The sequence below is a fragment of the Taudactylus pleione genome, unplaced genomic scaffold (assembly GCF_031769625.1).
Source record: "Taudactylus pleione unplaced genomic scaffold, aTauple2 ptg001183l, whole genome shotgun sequence".
NCBI lineage: Eukaryota > Metazoa > Chordata > Amphibia > Anura > Myobatrachidae > Taudactylus > Taudactylus pleione.
In genome coordinates, this window is record NW_028285584.1 from 1,045,495 (window position 1) to 1,070,483 (window position 24,989).

Sequence of the window (24,989 nt, forward strand, 5' to 3'; positions counted from 1 at the left end):
CTGCCTGATGGCAGCACCGGCCCTGGCTGCCACAACTGCCAATGTTAAAACGTGCAGCTGCCTCTTCTATAAATGTCCTGATGGGTGAAGGTGACAACGTGACATTGGACAGTGGCCTCTGAGAGGTAACATACAAGTGCTCCTGTGTGAAGTGGAATTCAGGCATATAGTAAAGCCAGTGCTGGTGCTGAGGTAAATGGAAGCTTGTTACACATGGTGCAGTCTAAACGTACATTGGTGTATTGTACAATCAGCACTTGCTTATGCTCCCAGAATGCCCGGGAGTCTCCCAAATTTCTTAGAGTCCCCATTGACTCCCTGAAGAGCAGGTGTCCCTCCCACTTCCTAGTAAAATGGGTGTGGTATCAGTATTTGCATCCTCACGACTCCGCCCTCTGCAATTTGCACTGAGGCAATTATAACGCGATTCATCCCTCCACGCCCCCCATAGCGGCCACCTGCATTTCCTGCAACACATTGTTATTGCTGGTTTTTATTATATTGCCTTCAATAAATGGTTGGTGCTTTCTTTCCCAAAATATGCTGCTATTTCATCAACTCTACAACCAATACGTTTTCCACAGAAACAGATGACGTTGTATAATCGCTGCTTGCGGCAGCCTTTGTAGTTGCGCAAGCTGTTAGCTGCAGGAGGTAAAACGCTGGGGCTTGTGAATGAATTTTCATTTGATGTCCCCTCAGGCTCAGAGGTGTTGCCCTCAGAATTATGTGAGTGCTGTAATACCGGAGGGTGCGCTACAGTTGCAGAACTGCAATTGTGCTTTGCATTGGAAAGGGCGGATATTACTGTACTGCTCAGAGCACACTAAGGACCTGATTCAAAGCCGCTCGCAAGCGCCCTGATGGTATGCGACTGCGCACGCTTTCTAAGGCGTGCATAATTAACAGGCAGCGTCATAGTACACGTCACATGCCTGTTTTTTACTTTGAAGTCCTCGCAGTGCTTGCGGTAAGGTAAGGCAACCACAAGCGCTGCGATCGCTTCCGATGGTCCTCGATGTACCAATGCTAGTGGGCGTCTCAACATACGCTAACAGATGTTTGCATACACAGAGCGATCGCTCGCACAGCCAAAGTGGGCGTGCTAATGCCTTTCCGAGCGGAAGCCTGCCATGGCATCACTTTGCTGAATTTGCATACGCTGGATGCGAGCGGCTCTGAATCAGGTCCTTAGGTCGTGACCAGTCCACGGCTCCTGTGGTGCAAAAATGGATCTTCTTGGGTTTGAACAAAGAAAATAAGTATTTCTCTTTTCCAGCAACACTGTAGCCTGATGCTTGGGTGCTCAGCATCCCTTCTATTTGTTCCCGAACACATATTGTATCAGAGATGGACGGATTTGCACGGCCTCACACAAGCGCCTGTACAAATCCGTCCATCTCTGATATGAATGCAGAAGGAGGTGTCAGACACCCTCCTTGCTGCATTAGCAATCCCAGCACTGCGACTGACCTCGCAGGCTGGGATCACCATCATGATCGATAGTCGCTTGATCCCCCGCATTAGTTGATCAGATAATTGGACAGATGAACCCTGGGAAAACTACCATCGTCTCCACTATTCGTTACTAAATTGCCATTATTACCACAGATGGACCGGAGCACAAGATCTGAACCAGCTCCTGCCTTAAATCCTAAACCCTCCCGTCTCCAGGCGCTGAAGCCAAGAAAGACATCTGATCCTCAGGCTTCCAAACTGAAGACCAGAGGCGCCCTTCGGGGGAAGGTTTCCTGTATCCCAGCACCTCCCACACACCTGAATTAGGGCTGCTCTGTGGTTGAGGGAGTAGAAGTCCAATCAAGTCCTCCCGTATCCCACAGCTGACTCTCATAAATACATCTGGGGTAGGTGCTTCCTCATCCTAACTGAAGACCACCTGTATCCCACGGCTGAAGCCTAGTTCCTGCCACCAAAGTGACTGCTTCCCGTGTCGCACAGCTGCAGCAATTATCTGTAGTTAGAGACAATTATAAATAAAATTCTGTTTGAATCTATTATTTATGTTGTGTCATAATCTGCTGGGATAGGGCAGCTGTGAGAGGTCTGGGGACTTTTACCCAGGTTCCAAAGCAGGGTGACATCAACTCCAGGGAAGGTGCAGTAATATCTCTGTAAGGAGAACGTCTTTATTTTCTGGGCCTGTAATTTAGGAATGACTGGAAGGTTGGGTGGGTCTGTTATTTCCCTCCCCCTCTCTTTTATTCCAGTATTATTGTGTTATTGTACCTGTACTGTATAAACAAGCACCTGTGTCACTATTATTGTGCCCAATATTCATTATAGTCTTATGTAGAGTTGAACAAAATTTATGTAAGAATTGCTCTTATGCTGCGGCCACTCCGACCATTTATCTTTGTCTGCATAGAAAGCAGTGGCTCATGCAATAACAACCAATCAGACACTGGTGGGATTAAAGTAGCTGCTATAAATATATTTCCCATGGTCTTTTAGAGCATGATTTTATTGTTTCTGGTGCACTACAACCCCCAGACGTGGAGAGAGCTTAGCGCAGGTCTCCTGGGGTGAGTGGAAGCCGGGCTCTCCCACATCTGTAGCTATATCACATAGACTGGCAATTACCACTTGTGTCCGGGTGCATTCAATCAGACATTAAACACATTTCCGTTCTCTTGAAAGTGTCTCAAACTCTATTTTAATGGTGTAGCTTGAAAACATATATTTGGTCATTGGCTCCTCTTTGTTGAGGGGACCCTACATTTAGGAAACTTTGTAGTCTGCTTGACTTTGTGATCTGGCCCCACAGACATGTAATGTGTTTAGGACAGTGATCGCCAACCTTAATTGAGGTGTGAGCTACTTTAGAAAAATGAAACCTCCTGAAGAACTACTAAAATTGTATAAAAAAAAAATCTGGCTAATAACCGAACAATTGAAGGTCATTTAATGAAAATGAAAAAAAATGTTTCATAGAAAATAACAATGCATTTAATTATTACGGTGATATTGTTGTAGTTGGTAAAAAAAATTAATTACAGGCACATTGTGTTAATGTTAATGTTAATTACTGGCTCCTTGGAGGTACGTGCAGTAGAGAAGTAAAAGATATAGGCAGGGCTGCTGTGTGATTTTCGGGCAGGGCTGGGTGGGAGTCAATCTCTCTGCCATAGCGTAGACGGTGCTGGTGGAACCATGTTATGCGATTGCTGTAGAGGCTGCGGCAATCACCGGACATGCTTCCCTGTGGCTCCACCCATGGCGTCGACACCACGGGGGAGCACACATCAGAGGTCACTTCCTCCTAGTTGACTCGGCAGTATTGCAGCTGGGGGAGCTACCAAAATGAAGACCGCGAGCTACCGGTTGGAGACCACTGGTTTAGGATACGTATTTAGAAGTTTAGAGATACTTTCCTGACATCACCATCACCACGTGCTGAGCGAGCACTGTGAATGGGACCCAGGTCGCATCGACACGGGTTACCCGTGTACACTGTATAGGGAGCCGGGTTGAACCCGTGTAAATACTGGCTGCTTTTGTATGCGGCCCACAAATGCTGGACAGCTTTATTGGTACACTGCAATTTAGTTTACAATTTGGACACACCCCTCCCAAATCTAACTCTCTCTGCCCATGTTACACCTGTCCCAACTGCAGTGCAGCATGGTGTTACCAAGGTGCACAGTCACTGGCTGTATCTTAAGGTGCCCACACACATAGCGATATTTTACACGATCTGGCCGATTCCGACACATTTGAATGACAGATCGTGTAAAATATGGCCAAATCGTGAGGAAATCGTGAGTCCCCACTCACGATCACGATGCGATACGCGTCCCCGTTGGTCGCACATTGCATCGTCAGATCTGCCGTGCAGTAGGGCAGATCTGACAATCTAGGAGGCGATGCACTGTGACAGTCTGGATGCAGGAGAGACCGTTTGAAGATTGGACACCAAATCGTGTACAGATTGTGTGGAGATCGTGTGCAGAGCTGCCGGGGAGAGTTTCAGGGGAAATCGTACACAAATCGTACACATCGGCTGATCGTGGGCAGATTGGTATGTGTGTGGGCACCTTTACTCTATTCCTAAAACAGGCCCAGTGTTAATAGACAAAACAGGTTAAAAGAATTGAATATGAGTATGAAAGATCTACATGGGGCCCTATACATAGGAAATATCTGCATGGGGCCCTATGCATAGGAAATATCTGCATGGGCCCTATACATAGGAAATATCTGCATGGGCCCTATACATAGGAAATATCTGCATGGGCTCTATACATAGGAAATAGCTGCATGGCACCCTATACATAGGACATATATGCATGTGGCTCTATACATAAGAAATATCTGCATGGGGCCCCATACATAGGATATATCTGAATGGGTGCCCCTATACATAGGAAATATCTGTATGGGGCCCTATACATAAGAAATATCTGCATGGGGCCCTATACATAAGAAATATCTGCATGGGGACCCATACATAGGAAATATCTGCATGGAGCCCTATACGTAGGAAATATCTGCATGGGGCCCTTATACATAGGAAATATCTGCAAAGGCCCTATACATAGGAAATATCAGCATGGGCCCTATACATAGGACATATATGCATGTGGCTCTATACATAGGAAATATCTGCATGGGGCCCTATACATAGGAAATATCTGCATGGGGCCTTATACATAGGAAATATCTGCATGTGCCCTATACATAGGACATATATGCATGTGGCTCTATACATAGGATATATCTGCATGGGGCCCTATACATAAGAAATATCTGCATGGGGCCCCATACATAGGATATATCTATTTCTGGACCTATACATAGGAAATATATACATGGGGCCCTATACATAGGAAATATCTGCATGGGGCCCTATACATAGGAAATATATACATGGGGCCCTATACATAGGAAATATCTGCATGGGGCCCTATACATAGGAAATATCTACATGGGTGTCCCTTAACCACTTGCCTGGCGTAGTGGCATAAAATGTGTCAGATTGCCCACAGGCGGTTGTTGGAATGTCATTTTCCCGCAGCTGGCCGGCTCCGCACACCTGGTTGGCCCCTTGTCATCCTCTGGTCACTGCCGTCAGCCTCTTCCTCCTCGGCCATCTAGATCTCCATCCTCGGGCAGGAAGCCAGGAGCTAAATGGTGAAAAGGCAAAAGTTAGATGTTTATTACTAAAAAAAATCAGTCTTTCTGCAGCACAACAGTTATTGTTGAACTACATCTCCCAGCTTTGTGTTCTAGTCAGTTACTAAGAGGTGCAATAGCAGACAGGTAGCCCACCGGTACACTTCAGTCTCATATGCCAGTCATGTGCTAATTACCAAATACCCCCTGATGTGTATTACTCGCGCTCACTCCGTGGCAAAGTGACTGTGACTAGCTATAGAAATTGCCTCCATGTTTACCTCCATGCAATTTGAGTCACCCGTAATTGCTCTAAGTAGCGTATGCAGGCCCCAATGCGTGCGTAGTTCGCTAAAAGTCACTAGATCCATAAGCAGGTGGGATTACACGCAACTCAGAATCAGGCCCTTTGTGCCCGATATCGCACTTAGGGTTACCTGCACTGCGAAGCCTGAGGCAAGGCCACACAATTCAGCGGAATCACGTGATTGTCTGTCCATACCACGCACTTCACTAGGGAACGTGGGCGGGTGGCCTCCGTGAGACTTGCCCACTCTTCTGGGCATCCAGGAGAGTCACCCAAGATTCATGAATCTCCCGGATGTTCTGTAAGCAGGAATACTTATACTATTGTGCAGACACTGGGCCTGATTCAGAGCCGCTCGTAAGCGGCCGCTCGTTCGCTCCGAGCGATGTTCGCACATACGTGCATGCGTATGGGTTGTAATGCGCATGCGCCAACCAGTCAGTGCGGTCGGAAATCATGTGCTCGCAAAATGGCGAATGCCTGCTAATTTGAGTGACAGGATGAGGCGTTTGTGGGTGGTAACAGGGGAAGGTGCATGAAAACGGGGAGTGGAGATCCGAACGCAGGCGTGCCAAACGGTCAAAACGGGCGTTTAATGGGAGTGCATAATTAACAAAGCAGCGTCATCGACCACGTCACTTGGTTGTCTTTTAGCCTGAACTGGTCGCATGATTGCGGTAGGAAAATGCTACCACAAGAATAGCGAGCAGTTCATACGCCTTTCGATGTACTCGATTAATCTAATAAATAGCGGAGATGACGTATGATGCGAGCGGCCAGGGGGCATATTTACAAAATAGCGAGCGCATGTTTCGTTCGCTCGCTCAGACATAGAGGCGTCAACAGACCGCAAAGAGCGAGCGCTCAATTTAAATAGCCAGCCCCTTTTTCAGAACGACCGTCCGCGAATAGCGTCCGGGTCTGAATCAGGCCCACTGTGCCCAGTGGATAATGGGGCTGGCGCTGTACTAACCTTCAGCTGTATATAAGTAAAAAAGCTGAAAACATTATTAAAAAAAACAAAAACCTTTGTGTCCCTGAATACATATTATGGCCCTCATTCAGAGCCGTACGCTCTGAGCAGAGCGCACGCTCTGCATGAGGGCCGGGCTCCATTTTCATGGAGCGTCCTCCTGGACGCTCGTATAGCTGTGGGTCACCACCCACAGGCTATACGAGCGTGCATTTTGATGGCCGCGATGGTCGTAACCATCGCGACCATCGAAATTGCGAGCCGGAGCCTGCGGTTGAGGTTTTCAACCGCAAGCTCCGGAGTGATTTTGGCTCTATCAGAGCCAAAATCACTCCCACTGACATCACTAGTGATGTCAGTGGGCCGGCTTCTGACGGGAGGCGTTCCCGTAGGAACGCCCCCGTCAGGGAGGCACGCCCCCGGCACGCCCACCAAAGGGGGCGTGCTGTCAATCAACATTGACAGCACGCCCCCTTTGATCGGACACAACGAGCGAAGGAAAGTCCTTCGCTCGTCGTGTCTGGCGCATGCGCACGACGGAGCTCCCTCCGTCGTGCGCATGCTCAGTGCAGACCATCGACCCACTTGCGAGCGGACAGCTGCTCGCAAGTGGGTCTGAATCAGGCCCTATGTTCCTTTGTTATGTTAATACAGTAATAAAGAAACGCCTCACACCTATTGGTAGTGAAATGAATGCAGCCAGTTAGTAACATGATAATCTGCAAATGATTGATGCTGACGTTTCTGCTGGTTTATGGTAAGGGGCAATTTTACCTTATTGGATGCATAATAGCAGCGCAGGGGTCTCATTCTACTGCGGCCAGGGTGTCTCTGTGTCTGGTTTGTATGTGTTCCCAGTATTCGTGTGAGTTATTTCCTCTCATACTGGTAAATTATTTGACATTAAATGAATTGGTCCTGACATTCAGACCCACTCGCAAGCGGCTGTCCGCTCGCAAGTGGGTCGATGTTGGGGACTGCGCATGCGCACGACGGCGGGAGCTCCGTCGTGTGCATGCGCCAGACACGACGAGCGAAGGATTTTCCTTCGCTCGTTGTGTCTGATCAAAGGGGGCGTGCTGTCGATGTTGATTGACAGCACGCCACCTTTGGTGGGCGTGCCAGGGGCGTGCCTCACTGACGGGGGCGTTCCCAAGGGAACGCCTACCGTCAGAAGCCGGCCCACTGACATCACTAGTGATGTCAGTGGGAGTGATTTTGGCTCTGAATGAGGGCCTTAGAGTGTAAGCTCCGCTGGAGCATAAACGTATGTGCCTGAATAATGGCCCTCATTCAGAGCCGTATGCTCTGAGCAGAGCGCACGCTCTGAATGAGGGCCGGGCTCCATTTTCATGGAGCGTCCTCCTGGACGCTCGTATAGCTGTGGGTCACCACCCACAGGCTATACGAGCGTGCATTTTGATGGCCGCGATGGTCGTGACCATCGCGACCATCGAAATTGCGAGCCGGAGCCTGCGGTTGAGGTTTTCAACCGCAAACTCCGGAGTGATTTTGGCTCTATCAGAGCCAAAATCACTCCCACTGACATCACTAGTGATGTCAGTGGGCCGGCTTCTGACGGGAGGCGTTCCCGTGGGAACGCCCCCGTCAGGGAGGCACGCCCCCGGCACGCCCACCAAAGGGGGCGTGCAGTCAATCAACATTGACAGCACGCCCCCTTTGATCGGACACAACGAGCGAAGGAAAGTCCTTAGCTCGTCGTGTCTGGCGCATGCGCACGACGGAGCTCCCTCCATCGTGCGCATGCTCAGTGCAGACCATCGACCCACTTGCGAGCAGACAGCCGCTCGCGAGTGGGTCTGAATCAGGCCCAATGTTCTCTGATTATACAGCTCTACAGAATATGTTGGCGCTGTGTGAAAAAGAAATATCATAGTAACCGGATATTCTAGACCGACCATCGATTGTTTGAAGCAGAAGCCATAGTTACATACAGACTGGTCTTACACGGTCCAGACAGTAATCTGAGTGAGGCCTTAATTACCACTGGTTGTGTGGTCAGCATCCCACTGAGTTATCGCACTAAACGTAACCGAGCTGAATCTCAGGAAGGAACTTAAGGTGCCCATCCACGTGCCGATAATACTGAGTGATTGCACGATTACGCCATCGTAATCATACAATCGCTCAGTTATCAACTGCACATCGGGCATTTAAATGTCTAAAACGACCAGCAAGGCGTGCGCCCGCTGGTCATTTCTCACATCTATCATCGCCCGAACATGACGGTCAACCTGACGACCAGGGCTGGATTAAGGTTTTTGGGGGCCCCTGGGCAACAAACTTGTGGGGGCCCCTATATACCACCGTTTCTCGTCACCCTAGGATTTTCTTTTTCTTTCTATTCACCTTAATGCCCCTCTTGCAATGCCCACTGTAGAAGTGCCCCTTATTCAATGTCCCCAGTAATTGTCCCCCCTATACAGTGCTCCTTATGCAGTGCCCCCTGTAGTAGTCCCCCTATGCAGTGCCCCCTGTAGTAGTGCCCCTTATGCAGTGCCCCCAGTATTGGTCTTCCCTATGCAGTGCCCCTTATATAATGCCCACAGTAGTGGTCCCCCCTATACAGTGCCCCCTGTAGTTGTCCCCCCTATGCATTGCCCTCAGTAGTAGTTCCCCCCTATGCATTGCCCGCAGTAGTAGTCCACCCCTATACAGTGCCCCCAGTAGTAATCCCCCTATGCAGTGTCCTTGATATAGTGCCCCTAGTAGTATTCCCCCAAAAGCATTGCCCCCAGTAGTAGTCCTCCCATGCTCTGCCCCCAGTAGTAGTCCCCCCATACAGTGTCCAAGTAGTAGTCCCCCATGCTCTACCCCAGTAGTAGTCCCCACCTATACAGTGCCCCAGTAGTAGCCCCCCCTATGCATTGCCCCCAGTAGCAAACACCCCCATATACAGTGCCCCCATGAAATGGCCCCCCTATACAGTGACCCTTGCAGCTGCCCCCCTATACAGGGACGCCTGTAACACTCCCCCCACCCCCTATGCCGAGACAGTGCCCCACACACACACAAAAAAAAAAAAGCTTACCTGAATCCCCGCTCCTTACGAGAGTCCCGGCTCTTCTGTTGCACAGTTGGGAGAGACGTCAGCGTCATGATCACCAGCTGCGGGGGGGCGGCTGCTCCCTTCCATTGTACAGCAGCCAATGAGAGTCTGTCTGACTATGTCACTGTGTAGTCTACACTACACTAGCGGAATGGACGCTAGCTGCGGGCGCAGACAGCGCAACGCTGCTAGTGGGGGCCCCTCCATGTGTGGGGGCCCAGGGACGGCCGCCCCTGTCGCCCCCCCTTAATCCGGCCTTCTGATGACGATGATTGACGGTCTACAGGGGATGATTGATGTGCATACACTGAACGTCTGAACGTTCAGTGTATGCACTTCTCCCCTAGGGAGGCAACGGCATTATTACGATGTCGTAATCGTGCCGTCACCCCCGCATCTACAAGTGGATGGGCACCTTTACTGTAAAGACAGATAAGCAGCGAAGGGATAGATACAAAGTGACAACAGATTCAGGGGCATGGCACCATATCTGCACCTTCAGGGCCGTAACTAGGGATGTGTGAGTGGTGCCTACGCCCAGGGCACAGGGGAGTGTCAGCGTCGCTGCTCCATGACACCTGCATTTGGTTTGCAGAGAGCCTGACACGGCACAATGCAGCCTGTAGAGGCGGCAGGAATGTCCCCTAACCCTACAGCTTGTAATGTCACCAGGAGTGTCTATAGGATGCGCCAGGTACTCCTCTGCTTGCTGGTCCCGTGACCTGGGCTGCACTGTAACTAGTGTTGGGTGAATGGACTCAATTGATTCTGAAATTAAATTTGTTAAAAAATGTATACAATTTCTGAATAAATAATTCACATCGGAGAATCAGACTTATCATAGTGCATGGAGAGTAATGCATCAACACACATGACTAGTCTATGGCCTTATACACTGAGCATCCAGCCCCTCACACACTGAGTGATAAACGCTAAACAAGGCTTGTCTGGCATTTGTTTCTACTGCCCTTTTAAACTGAGCCAAAGGCGCTGATGATCGTTGGCTTTGACAAACCGCTCGTTAGTAAATCTACCCCTAATTCATCTTGGTTCGTTCTAGAGCAGTGGTTCTCATACTCCGTCCTCAGGATCCCTAACAGGTCATGTTTTCCAGACCACCTCGCTGGTGCACAGGTGTACTCAGGGCCGGTTCTAGACATTGTGGAGCTCAGGGCGAAAGTTCCCAGTTGCCCCCCCCCAAAAAAAAAGAAAGAAAAGAAAGAACTTTTTTTTAGATAACATAACACTACGCCACACATAGTAATGGCCTTTATAAAACATTATGCCACATGCAGTAATGCCCTTTATAACACAAAATGCCACACGCGTAATGCCCTTTATAACACACGATGCCACACTCAGTAATGCCCTTTTATAACACACGATGCCACACGCAGTAATGCCCTGTATAACACATTATGCCACACGCAGTAATGCCCTTTATAACACACGATGCCACACGCAGTAATGCCCTTTATAACACATTATACCACACGCAGTAATGCCCATTATAACATATTATGCCACACGCAGTAATGCCCTTTATAACACATTATGCCACACGCAGTAATGCCCTTTATAACACATTATACCACACGCAGTAATGCCCTTTATAACACATTATGTCACACGCAGTAATGCCCTTTATAACACACGATGCCACACGTAGTAATGCCCTTTATAACACATTATACCACACGCAGTAATGCCCTTTATAACACATTATGCCACACGCAGTAATGCCCTTTATAACACATTATGCGACACACAGTAATGCCCTGTATAACACATTATGCACACACAGTAATGCCCTGTATAACACATTATGCTATGTGCAGTAATAACCTGTATAATACATTGTGCCACACACAGTAATTACCTTTATAATACATTATCCCCAATTCAAATTACACCACACAGTAGTCCCTTATGTTATGACACAAAGTGGTGCCCCTTTTACATAATGCCAAAATTAGTGTACCTTATACACAAGGCCCACAGTAGTAGTGCCCCTAATACAATGCCCACAATAGTAGTGCCCCTTATACAATGGCCACAGCAGTGGTGCCCCTTACACAATGGCCCCAGTAGTGGTGCCCCCCATGCAGTGCCCCCCCATTAGTAGTACCCCAGTGATAATGCCACCCTTAGTAGTTCCCCCAGTAGTAAAGCTCCACAGTAGTAATTCCCCAATTAGTAATGCCCCCTATAGTAGTGCCCACAGTAGTAATGCCCCCTATAGTAGTGCCCACAGTAGTAATGCCAGTAGTAATGTCCCTTATTGTAGTTCCCTCAGTAGTAATGCCCCCCATTACTAATGTCCCCATTAGTAATGCTCCCCAGTAGTAATGCTCCCCAGTAGTACTGCCCCCATTAGTAATGCTCCCCAGTAGTACTGCCCCCATTAGTAATGCCCCCTATAGTAGTGCCCACTGTAGTAATGTCCCCAGAAATAATGCCCACTGTAGTTGTGCCCACTAGTAGTAATGTCCCCTATAGTTGTCCCCCAGTAGTACTGCCCCCATTAGTAATGCTCCCCAGTAGTACTGCCCCCATTAGTAATGCTCCCCAGTAGTACTGCCCCCATTAGTAATGCTCCCCAGTAGTAATGCCCCCATTAGTAATGCCCCCATTAGTAATGTTCCCCAGTAGTACTGCCCCCATTAGTAATGCTCCCCAGTAGTAATGCCCCCATTAGTAATCCCCCAGTAGTACTTCCCCCATTAGTAATGCTCCCCAGTAGTAATGCCCCCCATTAGTAATGTCCCCTTTAGTAATGCTCCCCAGTAGTACTGCTCCCATTAGTAATGCTCCCCAGTAGTACTGCCCCCATTAGTAATGCTCCCCAGTAGTACTGGCCCCCTATAGTAGTGCCCACTGTAGTAATGTCCCCAGAAATAATGCCCCCTGTAGTTGTGCCCACTAGTAGTAATGCCCCCTATAGTTGTCCCCCAGTGCTGGTGCTTCCGACTGTAAAAAAAACAAAAAAAACAAAATACTTACCTTTAGCCGCGCTCCTGCTCCCGCTGCTGCTGCCGCTGCCTTCTGGTCAGACGGCGGCTCCTCGGATCTATGGGGAGACGTCATGACATCATGACGTCCCTCCCATAGTACTCTCTCTCTGTCGGAAGCCGGAGCTCAGGAGTGAGCTCCAGCTTTCGGCTGCTGCTGCAGGGCGGGAGCTGGGTGCCTGCTGATAACAAATATCAGCGGGCGCCCGGCAAATGCAGCGTCCCGGCGGCGGCTGGGGGGGGATTGGACCGGCACATTTTTTTTTCCCTTCTGATTTTTTTTTCGGTGGGGGGGGACTCAGTGGCGCCCTCTAGGTGTCGGCACTCCGGGCGACGGCCCTGTTAGCATGCACCCGCACCTAGGCCCTCATTCAGAGCCGTACGCTCTGAGCAGAGCGCACGCTCTGAATGAGGGCAGGCCTCCATGAAAATGGAGCGTCCTCCTGGATGCTCGTATAGCTGTGGGTGACCACCCACAGGCTATACGAGCGTGCAGTTTGATGGCCGCGATGGTCTTGACCATCGCGACCATCGAAACTGCGAACCGGAGCCTGCGGTTGAGGTTTTCAACCGCAAGCTCCGGAGTGATTTTGGCTCTATCAGAGCCAAAATCATTCCCACTGACATCACTAGTGATGTCAGTGGGCCGGCTTCTGACGGGAGGCGTTCCCGTGGGAACGCCCCCGTCAGGGAGGCACGCCTAGCAAAGGGGGCGTGCTGTCAATCAACATCGACAGCACGCCCCCTTTGATCAGACACAACGAGCGAAGGACTTTCCTTCGCTCGTCGCGTCTGGCGCATGCGCACGACGGAGCTCCCTCCGTCGTGTGCATGCTCAGTCCAGAACATCCAGAACATCGACCCACTTGCGAGCGGACAGCCGCTCGCGAGTGGGTCTGAATCAGGCCCTTCTGGTCAGACGGCGGCTCCTCGGATCTATGGGGAGACGTCATGACATCATGACATCCCTCCCATAGTACTCTCTCTCTGTCGGAAGCCGGAGCTCAGGAGTGAGCTCCAGCTTTCGGCTGCTGCTGCAGGGCGGGAGCTGGGTGCCTGCTGATAACAAATATCAGCGGGCGCCCGGCAAATGCAGCGTCCCGGCGGCGGCTGGGGGGGAATTGGACCGGCACATTTTTTTTTCCCTTCTGATTTTTTTTTTGGTGGGGGGGGACTCAGTGGCGCCCTCTAGGTGTCGGCACTCCGGGCGACGGCCCTGTTAGCCCGCACCCGCACCTAGACAGTAATTAGATAGACAATGTCTAGATAGACCCCAGATGTTAGACAGTCAATAGGTCGACAGGTACAAAAGGTCGACACACTAAAGGTGGGTGTGTAAGAAGGTCGACAGGGTCAAAAGGTCGACGTGAAAATGGTCGACACATAATCTATCAAGTGTCGATTTATACAGGCAATCCATTGCCAACACTTCTCCAAACACACTGGTCACCACAATACCCAATTATGTTCTGTACTTGTCATTAATGCTGTTAGCTATATAGGTGCAGGAATACAGGCAGCCACTGAGATCTCCACAGTTGCTAAAATGCACCAACATACTGTATTTTATGTTATTATATATACAATATCTGACCAGGGACAAGGTGCATGAATCATCCTCCTTATCAGCAGTGACAGGGTCACTCAGCCTCCACTGATGGGTGTGGTATAAGAGATAGACAGTAATTAGATAGACAATGTCTAGATAGACCCCAGATGTTAGACAGTCAATAGGTCGACAGGTAGAAAAAGGTCGACACACTAAAGGTGGGCGTGTAAGATGGTCGACAGGGTCAAAAGGTCGACATGAAAATGGTCGACACATGGTTTTTGTTTTTTAGCACTAATCTGCACTTAACTCTAAGTCTAAACTTCCCCTTGGTGCCTAACCCTAACCCTCCCTTCTAGTGCCTAACCCTAACCCTCCCTTCTAGTGCCGAACCATAACCGTCTTGGTAAGTGCCTAACTGTAACCGTCTTGGTAAGTGCCTAACCCTAACCATCTTGGTAAGTGCCTAACCGTGGGGGTAAGTGCATAAACCTAAAAAAAAAAAAAAGTGTCAATAAATTTTTTGTGGCGACAATTTTCATGTCGACCATTTTGCATGTCGACCTTCTTACATGTCGACCTATAGTGTGTCAAACTTTTGTACCTGTCGACCTACTGACTGTCTAACATCTGGGGTCTATCTAGACATTGTCTAACTAATTACTGTCTATCTACAGTCTGGAACCCTCCACTGACATATTGTATAAGATAATTTATCCATTATGTTTATTGTGATTGCTTTCTGGTGGAAGCCTCTCAGTGTGGCCTCAGTGATGGTGGAAGGGCTTTCATGGGGTAGAGACAACACCAGCTAGATTGTACAGGTCTAACCTGGGCAATGCCAATCTACTGCACTTTAATGGCAGCTGAAGTGTTCCTAAACCTATATTACCCTATATTTAAAAAGCATTATATACAAACATAATTTAGCATGTCACTGGCCCTTTAAGGCATAAGTGGTGACATCAGAACCTGTAAGCAGTGTTATGTCATAAAGGGCATTGTCAGGTGACAGTTAAGAACCCTGCTGGCTGGCAATTCTGTACCACTGTGTGCCTGTAAGCCTACAGAGCAGCAGAGTTTTTTGTCAGTGAATTATTTACTATTTCCCAGAGAAATGAGAGAATTGGCCATGTATAGTCGTGGTTCTATACCATCAAGGAGCCCAGCTTGTAGCTCCACATTATTTTCATCCAGCCAGGACAGCTGCAGAACAAGTCCATATGCCACCATGAAGGGCACACATGGAGAGGAGAAACCTAGAAAGCCATATAGCCTAGGTGAGGACCTCCATGACTATACAGAGGAGGCAGCAAATAGAATCTACGCCAGGCTGCTACCTAACTCAGCCTCCAAACAGTCGTCTAACATGAGCCAGCAGGAACAGCGCTCTGCACAAAGACATGGCATCAAAGCACAGCCATCTAGAGACTCTGCTGGTGATGGCTGTAGTAGGGCAACACTGGGCAAACCACCAGCATGTTCACTGCTCATTACTAAATTGCCATTATTGCCACTGATGAATCCAAGGAAAACATTTGGACCAGTGTATAATGCTTCAGATGTGAAACTCTCCCATCTCCCTCCATCAAGGAGCCCAGCATGTAGCTCTGCATCAACAAGTCCATTTTCATCCAGGCCGGACAGCTGTACAAGTCCATATGCCACCATGCAGGAGATACAGGTAGAGGGGAAACATGTCTCTCCTAGAAAGCCATATAGCCTTGGTGAGGACTTCTACAGCTATAAAAAGGAGGCAGAAAATAGAATCTGCGCCAGGCTGTTACACGACTCAGCCTCCAAACAGCCGTCTAACATGGGCCGGCAGGAACAGTGCCCTGCACAAAGACACGGCATCAAAGCACAGCCATCTAGAGACTCTGCCAATGATGGCTGTAGCTGGGCAACCCTAGGCAAACTACCAGCGTCTCCACTGCTCGTTACTAAATTGCCGTTATTGCCATGGATGAACCTGAGCAAAATATCTGGACCAGCTCCTGCCTTAAATCCGAAACCCTCCCGTCTCCCGGCGCTGAAGCCATGAAGGACATCTGATGCTCCGGCTCCCAAACTGAAGACCAGAGGCGCCCTTAGGGGGAGAGGTTTCCTGTATCCCAGCACCTCCCACACACCTGAATTAGAGCTACTCTGTGGTTGAGGGAGTAGAAGTCCAATCAAGTCCTCCCGTATCCCACAGCTGACTCTCATAAATACATCTGGGGTAGGTGCTTCCTCATCCTAACTGAAGACCACCTGTATCCCACGGCTGAAGCCTAGGTCCTGCCACCAAAGTGACTGCTTCCCGTGTCGCACAGCTGCAGCAATTATCTGTAGTTAGAGACAATTATAAATAAAATTCTGTTTGAATCTATTATTTATGTTGTGTCATAATCTGCTGGGATAGGGCAGCTGTGAGAGGTCTGGGGGCTTTTACCCAGGTTCCAAAGCAGGGTGACATCAACTCCAGGGAAGGTGCAGTAATATCTCTGTGAGGAGAATGTCTTTATTTTCTGGGCCTGTAATTTAGGAATGACTGGAAGGTTGGGTGGGTCTGTTATTTCCCTCCCCCTCTCTTTTATTCCAGTATTATTTTGTTATTGTACCTGTACTGTATAAACAAGCACCTGTGTCACTATTATTGTGCCCAATATTCATTATAGTCTTATGTAGAGTTGAACAAAAGTTATGTAAGAATTGCTCTTATGCTGCGGCCACTCCGACCATTTATCTTTGTCTGCATAGAAAGCACTGGCTCATGCAATAACAACCAATCAGACGCTGGTGGGATTAAAGTAGCTGCTATAAATTAGGGATGTGCAGGCTCGGATAGGTTCGAGTTTGCACGTGGAGTTCGGATTTTTCCCTCCAAAAAAACGGAACTCAGAACGAGGCAAAACGTCATCTTACATGGACGAACATCATCATTCCTGGTCTTTTGTCCAGGAATGATGATGTTCGTCCATGTAAGATGACGTTTTGCCTCGTTCTGAGTTCCGTTTCTTTGGAGGGAAAAATCCGAACTCCACGTGCAAACTCGAACCTATCCAAGCCTGCACATCCCTACTATAAATATATTTCCCATGGTCTTTTAGAGCATGATTTTATTGTTTCTGGTGCACTATAACCCCCAGACGTGGAGAGAGCTTAGCGCAGGTCTCCTGGGGTGAGTGGAAGCCGGGCTCTCCCACATCTGTAGCTATATCACATAGACTGGCAATTACCACTCGTGTTCGGGTGCATTCAGTCAGACCTTAAACACATTTACATTCTCTTGAAAGTGTCTCAAACTCTATTTTAATGGTGTAGCTTGAAAACATATATTTGGTCATTGGCTCATCTTTCTTGAGGGGACCCTACATTTAGGAAACTTTGTAGTCTGCTTGACTTTGTGATCTGGCCCCATTTAATGAAAATGAAAAAAAATGTTTCATAGAAAATAACAATGCATCTAATTATTACGGTGATATTGTTGTCGTTTGTAAAAAAAATTAATTACAGGCACATTGTGTTAATGTTAATTACTGGCTCCTTGGAGGTAAGTGCAGTAAAGGAGCAAAAGATATAGGCAGGACTGCTGTGTGATTTTCTGGCAGGGCTGGGTGGGAGTCAATCTCTCTGCCATAGCGTAGACGGTGCTGGTGGAACCATGTTATGCGATTGCTGTATAGGCTGCGGCAATCACCGGACGTGCTTCCCTGTGGCTCCACCCATGGCGTCGACACCACGGGGGAGCACACATCAGAGGTCACTTCCTCCTAGGTGACTCGGCAGTATTGCAACTAGGGGAGCTACCAAACTGAAGACCACGAGCTACCGGTTGGAGACCACTGGTTTAGGATACGTATTTAGAAGTTTAGAGATACTTTCCTGACATCACCACCACCACCACGTGCTGAGCCAGCTCTTCCTATTCTGTGAATGGGAACCAGATCGCATCGACACGGGTTACCAAGGTGCACAGTCACTGGCTCTATCTTACTCTATTCCTAACAGGCCCAGTGTTAATAGACAAAACAGGTTAAACTGAGTTGAATATGAGTGTGAAAGATCTACATGGGGCCCTTTATATAGGAAATATCCACATAGGGCCCCTTCAATTGGAAATATCTACATGGGCCCATTATCTACATAGGCCCATTATCTACACCTATATAGGAAATATATACATGGGTGCCCCTATATAGGAAATATATACATGGGGCCCTATACATAGGAAATATCTGCATGGGGACCTATGACATAGGAAATATCTGCATGGGGTCCTATACATAGGAAATATCTGCATGGGGCCCTATACATAGGAAATATGTGCATGGGGCCCTATGACATAGGAAATATATGCATGGGGCCCTATGACATAGGAAATATCTGCATGGGGCCCTATACATAGGACATATCTGCATGGGGCCCTATGACATAGGAAATATCTGCATGGGGCCCTATACATAGGAAATATATACATGGGGCCCTATACATAGGAAATATCTGCATGGGGCCCTATACATAGGAAATATCTGCATGGGGCCCTATGACATAGGAAATATCTGCATGGGGGCCTATACATAGGAAATATCTACATGGGTGCCCTTTAACCACTTGCCTGGCGTAGTGGTATAAAATGTGTCAGATTGCCCACAGGGGGTTGCTGGAATGTCATTTTCCCGCAGCTGGCCGGCTCCGCACACCTGGTTGGCCCCTTGTCGTCCTCTGGTCACTGCCGTCAGCCTCTTCCTCCCCGGCCATCTAGATCTCCATCCTCGGGCAGGAAGCCAGGAGCTAAATGGTAAAAAGGGAAAGTTAGATGTTTATTAATCCAAAAATCAGGCTTTCTGCAGCACAACAGTTATTGTTGAACTACATCTCCCAGCTTTGTGTTTTAGTCAGTTACTAGGAGATGCAACAGCAGTCAGGTAACTTCAGTCTCATATGCCAGTCATGTGCTAATCACCTAATACCCCCTGATGTGTATTACTCACGCTCACTCCACAGCAATGTGACTGTGACTAGCTATAGAAATTGCCTCCATGTTTACCTCCATGCAATTTGAGTCACCCGTAATTTCTCTAAGTTGCGTATGCAGGCCCCAATGCGTGCGCAGTTCGCTAAAAGTCACTAGATCCATCACCCATAGCGAGTGATCGAGGCTTAACGTCCGAGTCTGAATCAGGCCCTGAGTCCTCAAGGCCCCCTGACGGTCCAGGTTTTAAGGATAACCATGCTTGAGTACAGGTGACTTAATTAACTATTCTCACACCTTCAACATTTACCTCACATATATTATCATATACAGTGCATCAGAAAAGTATTCACAGCTCTTCACTTTTTCCACATTTTGTTATGTTACAGCCTTATTCCAAGATGGAATAAATTAATTTTTGTCCTCAAAATTCTACACACAATACCCCATAATGACAACGTGTAAAAAGTTTTTTTGAGATTTTTGCAAATTGAATTAAAAAAAAAGTAAATCACATGTACATAAGTATTCACAGCCTTTGCTCAATAATCTGTTGATGCACCTTTGGCAGCAATTACAGCCTCAAGTCTTTTTGAATATGATGCCTCAAGCTTGGCACACTTATCTTTGGGCAGTTTTGCCCATTCCTCTTTGCAGCACCTCTCAAGCTCCATCAGGTTGGATGGGAAGCGTCGGTGCACAGCCATTTTCAGTTCTCTCCAGAGATATTCAATCGGATTCAAGTCTGGGCTCTGGCTGGCCATTCAAATACTTTCACAGAGTTGTCCTGAAGCCATCCTTTGATATCTTGGCTGTGTGCTTAGGGTCGTTGTACTGCTGAACCGTTGCCCCAATCTGAGGTCAAGAGCGCTCTGGAGCAGGTTTTCATCCAGGATGTCTCTGTACATTTCTGCATTCATCTTCCCCTCTATCCCTGATTAGTCTCCCAGTTCCTGTTGCTGAAAAACATTCCCATAGCATGATGCTGCCACCACAATGCTTCACTGTAGGGATGGTATTGGCCTGGTAATGAGCGGTGCCTGGTTTCCTCCAAACATAACGCCTGGCATTCACACCAAAGAGTTCGGTCTTTGTCTCATCAGACCAGAGAATTTTGTTTCTCATGGCCTGAGAGTCCTTCAGGTGCATTTTGGCAAACTCCAGGCGGGCTGTCATGTGCTTTTTACTAAGGAGTGGCTTCCGTCTGGCCACTCTGCCATACAGGCCTGATTGGTGGATTGTTGCAGAGATGGTTGTCCTTCTGGAAGGCTTTCCTCTCTCCACAGAGGAATTCTGTAGCTCTGACAGAGTGACCATCGGGTTCTTGGTCACCTTCCTGACTAGGGCCCTTCTCCCCCGATCGCTTAGTTTAGATGGCCGGCCAATAGTGGTGGTTCCGAACTTCTTCCATTTACGGATGATGGAGGCCACTATGCTCATTGCGACCTTCAAAGCAGCAGATATTTTTTCTGTACCCTTCCCTAGATTTGTGCCTAGAGACAATCCTGTCTCGGAGATCTACAGACAATTCCTTGGACTTCATGCTTGGTTTGTGCTCTGACATGCACTGTCAAGTGTGGGACCTTATATAGACAGGTGTATGCTTTTCAAAATCATGTCCAATCAACTGAATTTACACAAGTGGACTCCAATTAAGTTGTATGAGCATCTCAAGGATGATCAGTGGAAACAGGATGCACCTAAGCTCAATTTTGAGCTTCATGGCAAAGGCTGTGAATACTTATGTACATGTGATTTCTTAGTGTTTTTTTTATTTTATTTGCAAAAATCTCAAAAAACTTTTTACACATTGTCATTATGGGGTATTGAGTGTAGAATTTTGAGGACAAAAATTAATTTATTCCATTTTGGAATAAGGCTGTAACATAACAAAATGTGGAAAAAGTGAAGCGCTGTGAATACTTTCTGGATGCACTGTATGATCTACCCAGTGCTGCACAGTTTGCAATTAATGATAATAGTAATGACAGCCTGTACCTACAGGTGCATAACAGTGAATATGTTCTATGTGCCAAGACATGGCCAATGTGGTGCTCAGAAAATGACAATGCATGTGACATGATTATTCAATTCTACCTGCCAATTCCTTAGATAAGCCTCTGATCCACCTCCGGATCAGCCATCTACCGGTAGCTCAGCGACTTACAGCTAGGGAGGGCACTTAAAGTTACAATCTAGTTTATGTTCTATTTCTTTCCATTTAGGATCACTTTCATGTTGTACTGTATGTATATTTATAGATTTTTGTTTTGTGGCATGGGCGGGGGTTGTCATTTTTTTAAAGTTATTATGTTATTTTATTTGTTTAGATATTACAGTTGATTCATTTATTTATTGGAGAAAGAAGCTGGTTAGGGGCTATTTTTGAATTTTCCAGCTCTTGTTAGCGGTAGTAATTTATTTTCTGGGCATTTGTTTTCCTTGGCATGTGTACAGCAAATTGCAGCATTTACAATATATATTTTTTGCGTCATTCACCAGCAGAGATAGCGGTGTCACCAACCAGGGTGCATTGCCTAGGATGAGGCACCATCGCTGCCCAGTAGTGGCACCTGTGTTTGGCTTTCAGGGTGTCTGGAATGGCACCTTGCAGCCTAGCGAGCCAGCACAGAGTTACCATTCAGCTGGGCACACTCTGAGACGATGTGTACTGGAACTACATCGGCCGACGATCCCTCGTTCCATCCTCCTTTAACATGCATGGAGCCACGCACGGGAGCGCGCAAATTGTACATGCACACTGTAATATCTGTTGTTATGGCGCATACACACGGTCAGATGTGTCAGATGAACGATTGAACGATTTGACCAACGATTTGAACTATGAACGATTTCTGGCTGCATTAAAATGAATGGAATCGTCCAAATCTGACTGCAAACACATCAGATGTCAGATATCGTTATCTGACCATCGGGAACGCGCATCGCTCATCGTTCAGACATGTCAGATTTTCCTCCAGATAAGAACGATTGAACGATTTTTTAAATCGTTATCGTTCAGATCTGATGAAAAATCTGACTGTGTGTATGCACCATTACGGTTTGGCCAAATCGGACAAATTGTAACGTCATTGTCTCAATGTGTGCCCAGCTTTAGGAAGCTCCAGGTGATTAGGTTTTTCCTAGCGCTGGCAGTCCCGTCTCCTCGGCAAGGATGGTTACTCTGGTATGGCACTGATACCAAGTATGTAAACACCTGGGGAAGAATTCAAGTCAGCGCCTTTATTGCGGTGTGCCGATCCGGAACTGCACATCGCGCCCTCCAGCATCACAAGTTTTCCTCGCACCTGTTACAGGTGCAAGTGTAAAAGTGCGCCATTGGCCCTACCGTATATGGATGATATGTGCGCAGCCGCGATGCATTGTATTGAATTCCCCAAAATATGGGTAATAATCACAGAAACAATGGCCCTTGGAATGATTGCAGTACTGAATTAAATAAAAAGGGAGGTGGGATGTGGCCAGCCCCACACAAATCAGCTGCTGGACTCCAGCAATGTGAGTCGCTGTTGGGGTAACTTATTAAAAAATAACATAAAAAAAGATTAATCCGAGGATGCTGCGATATAGCAAGGGCACATAGAGGAGAAGATGAAGAGCAGAATAGTTAGAGGTCACTAATAAGTCACAGGCCACAGCCACACATACCAACATCCACAGACTATTCCCCTGCCTGGAATAACCCAGGAAGAATGAGTGGCATATAAGACTATGTATAGAGATGGGAGGGATCCTTGCTGATTGGTCTCCATGTTTCCTGCACTCGGATGGATCTGATAAATTAATTGCTCTGCACATTTTTGGCAAATCTGGAACGATTTGCAAATTGCTGAATTTCGTCTACATCACTTTGTCCATCCCTAGCTGTGAGTCTCCAGCCGCCGTGGATCTTACAGTTGAACGGCTGCCGGAAAGGCGCAACATAGTCGTCCTAGCGGGTCTCGTTACCCAGCTGCACGTACAAACTGTTCTTGGTGCTTGGGACATGGGGGCATAATCTGGCTTATCTAAAATCAGTTTTTATAGAAAATGTGATTAAAAACACATTTAATCAATAGCGACTTCAAAAGGCCTAATTCCGATATGGTTACTTATACATGTAATAGAGTTTATAAAGAATACATTTGCCATAAGGGGTGGGGTACAGCTTAATTGCGGAGCACTGTACAAGTGATGGGAGTGGTGGACGCATAAAGGTGCCTAGGGAAGCGAAAATTACATCTGGGTGGGGCTACAAACGCGACTTCTAACATTCCTATGAAGATATAAAGTATTTGTGTTGTATCCAATATGAATCAATGGAGAACCTCGTCCCGCTGGTGCACTTCTCATACTGCGCGCTGTTCCCACCTAAAACGCACACGACATCACCTTAGTTCTACAGGTACAAGCTGTGATTAAAGTACAAATAACTCCCCTATCTTGTTTTCAATTAATAATGCCTAATTGCTAAAATTATTATTATTATTATTATTATTATAATTAGTTATCAACACATTTGATTGTTAATTTGACCTCTTATAAAATTCATATTGCCCCAACCCCGCATAATATTACACTTGTAAGGGATGTATGTGGTTGCCTTGGGCATCTGCCACCAGGGCCTGTGCAAGGGGTTCTCTGCGCCCAAGGGAAAATGTAAGCCTGCCCCCTCCTCCCCCAAATACCCACCACCCAGCTCCTCACACACGTCAATTTTGTATGATAAAAATGAGAACTCTTGCCTGATCCTGTCAGGGTTGCCTACCCTCCCGATAATCGGGTGCAGCTCCCGCCCCCCGGAAAGACAGGCAAGCCTCCCGGCAGCCGGCGATCCCCCCGACATCCCCCGCAATTTACTCTTAAACCCCACTGCGAGGGCAGCCAGTGACGCAATTCACGTCATTTTGGCCCCGCCCCCTGCCTCATAATGCCTGTATTATCGGCATTGTGTAGCGGGGGCTGGGCCAAAATAACGCGATCGCATGGCCCCGCCCCCGTGACACCTACAAACATCAGGCACCCGTCCGGACACGCCCTCTTTTTCAGCCACACCCCCCGCTGCCCTGCCGATCTGGCTGCTCCCTCCCGGAAGGAGCAGGCACCCGTCCGGACACACCCTCTTTTTCGGCCACGCCCCCCGCTGCCCTGCCGATCTGGTTGCTCCCTCCCGGAAGGAGCAGCCAGAAAGTCGGCAACTATGTCCTTGCTGGCAAGTCTGCAGTCCAGCTACCCGGAGGTCTAGTGCAAAATGCTGCCCAGACTCCACTGCTGCAGCAAGATATCTAAATGGGGGTGAGCCTAAATGTAAGGACAACGTAATGCTCAACTCCCCTATGATATTGGCAGGCAGCAGCAAGAAGAGACTAACCACATTGCTGGTCAGTCGGGGCCGTTCTGCGCATACGTGACCCGATATTGCCGGGTCACACCGGTGTACTGTAGTGGAAGATCGGTCAGTGGCTATCAGGGGCAGATTCAATGAAAAATATAAAGAAAATAATGCATTTGTAAAAAAACAAAAAAAACAAAAGCAAAACATATATACACACCTACACACATACTGTATATATATTTAACTTTTTTAAAAAGGAAAATATGCTTTATCTCACTAATAAAGAACTGCTTTACCACGTCTCTTTTTCTATCTGGCACCCCCTCTTTTTGGACGCACGCACCTTTGGCGCACACGGGGTCTTGATTTCAAGGCAACATTTGTTGGGGGGTAGGATGTCACATTATGTCCATACATGTTTACTCAGTCTCAACCATGTCGACATTCTATATGTCGATATAATGACTACATACCCAATATACCCCAATAGAACATTACGGCACAAAACCCACAATGTTAATACCCCCCCACACAATTACAACACAACCTATCCACAGATAATATTAATACAGCACAAGATAAAAGTAAAGAACACCCCAACCCATACTTGTCTACTTTTGAAAAAGCATTTCAGGGAAAAAGCAGCACCTGTGA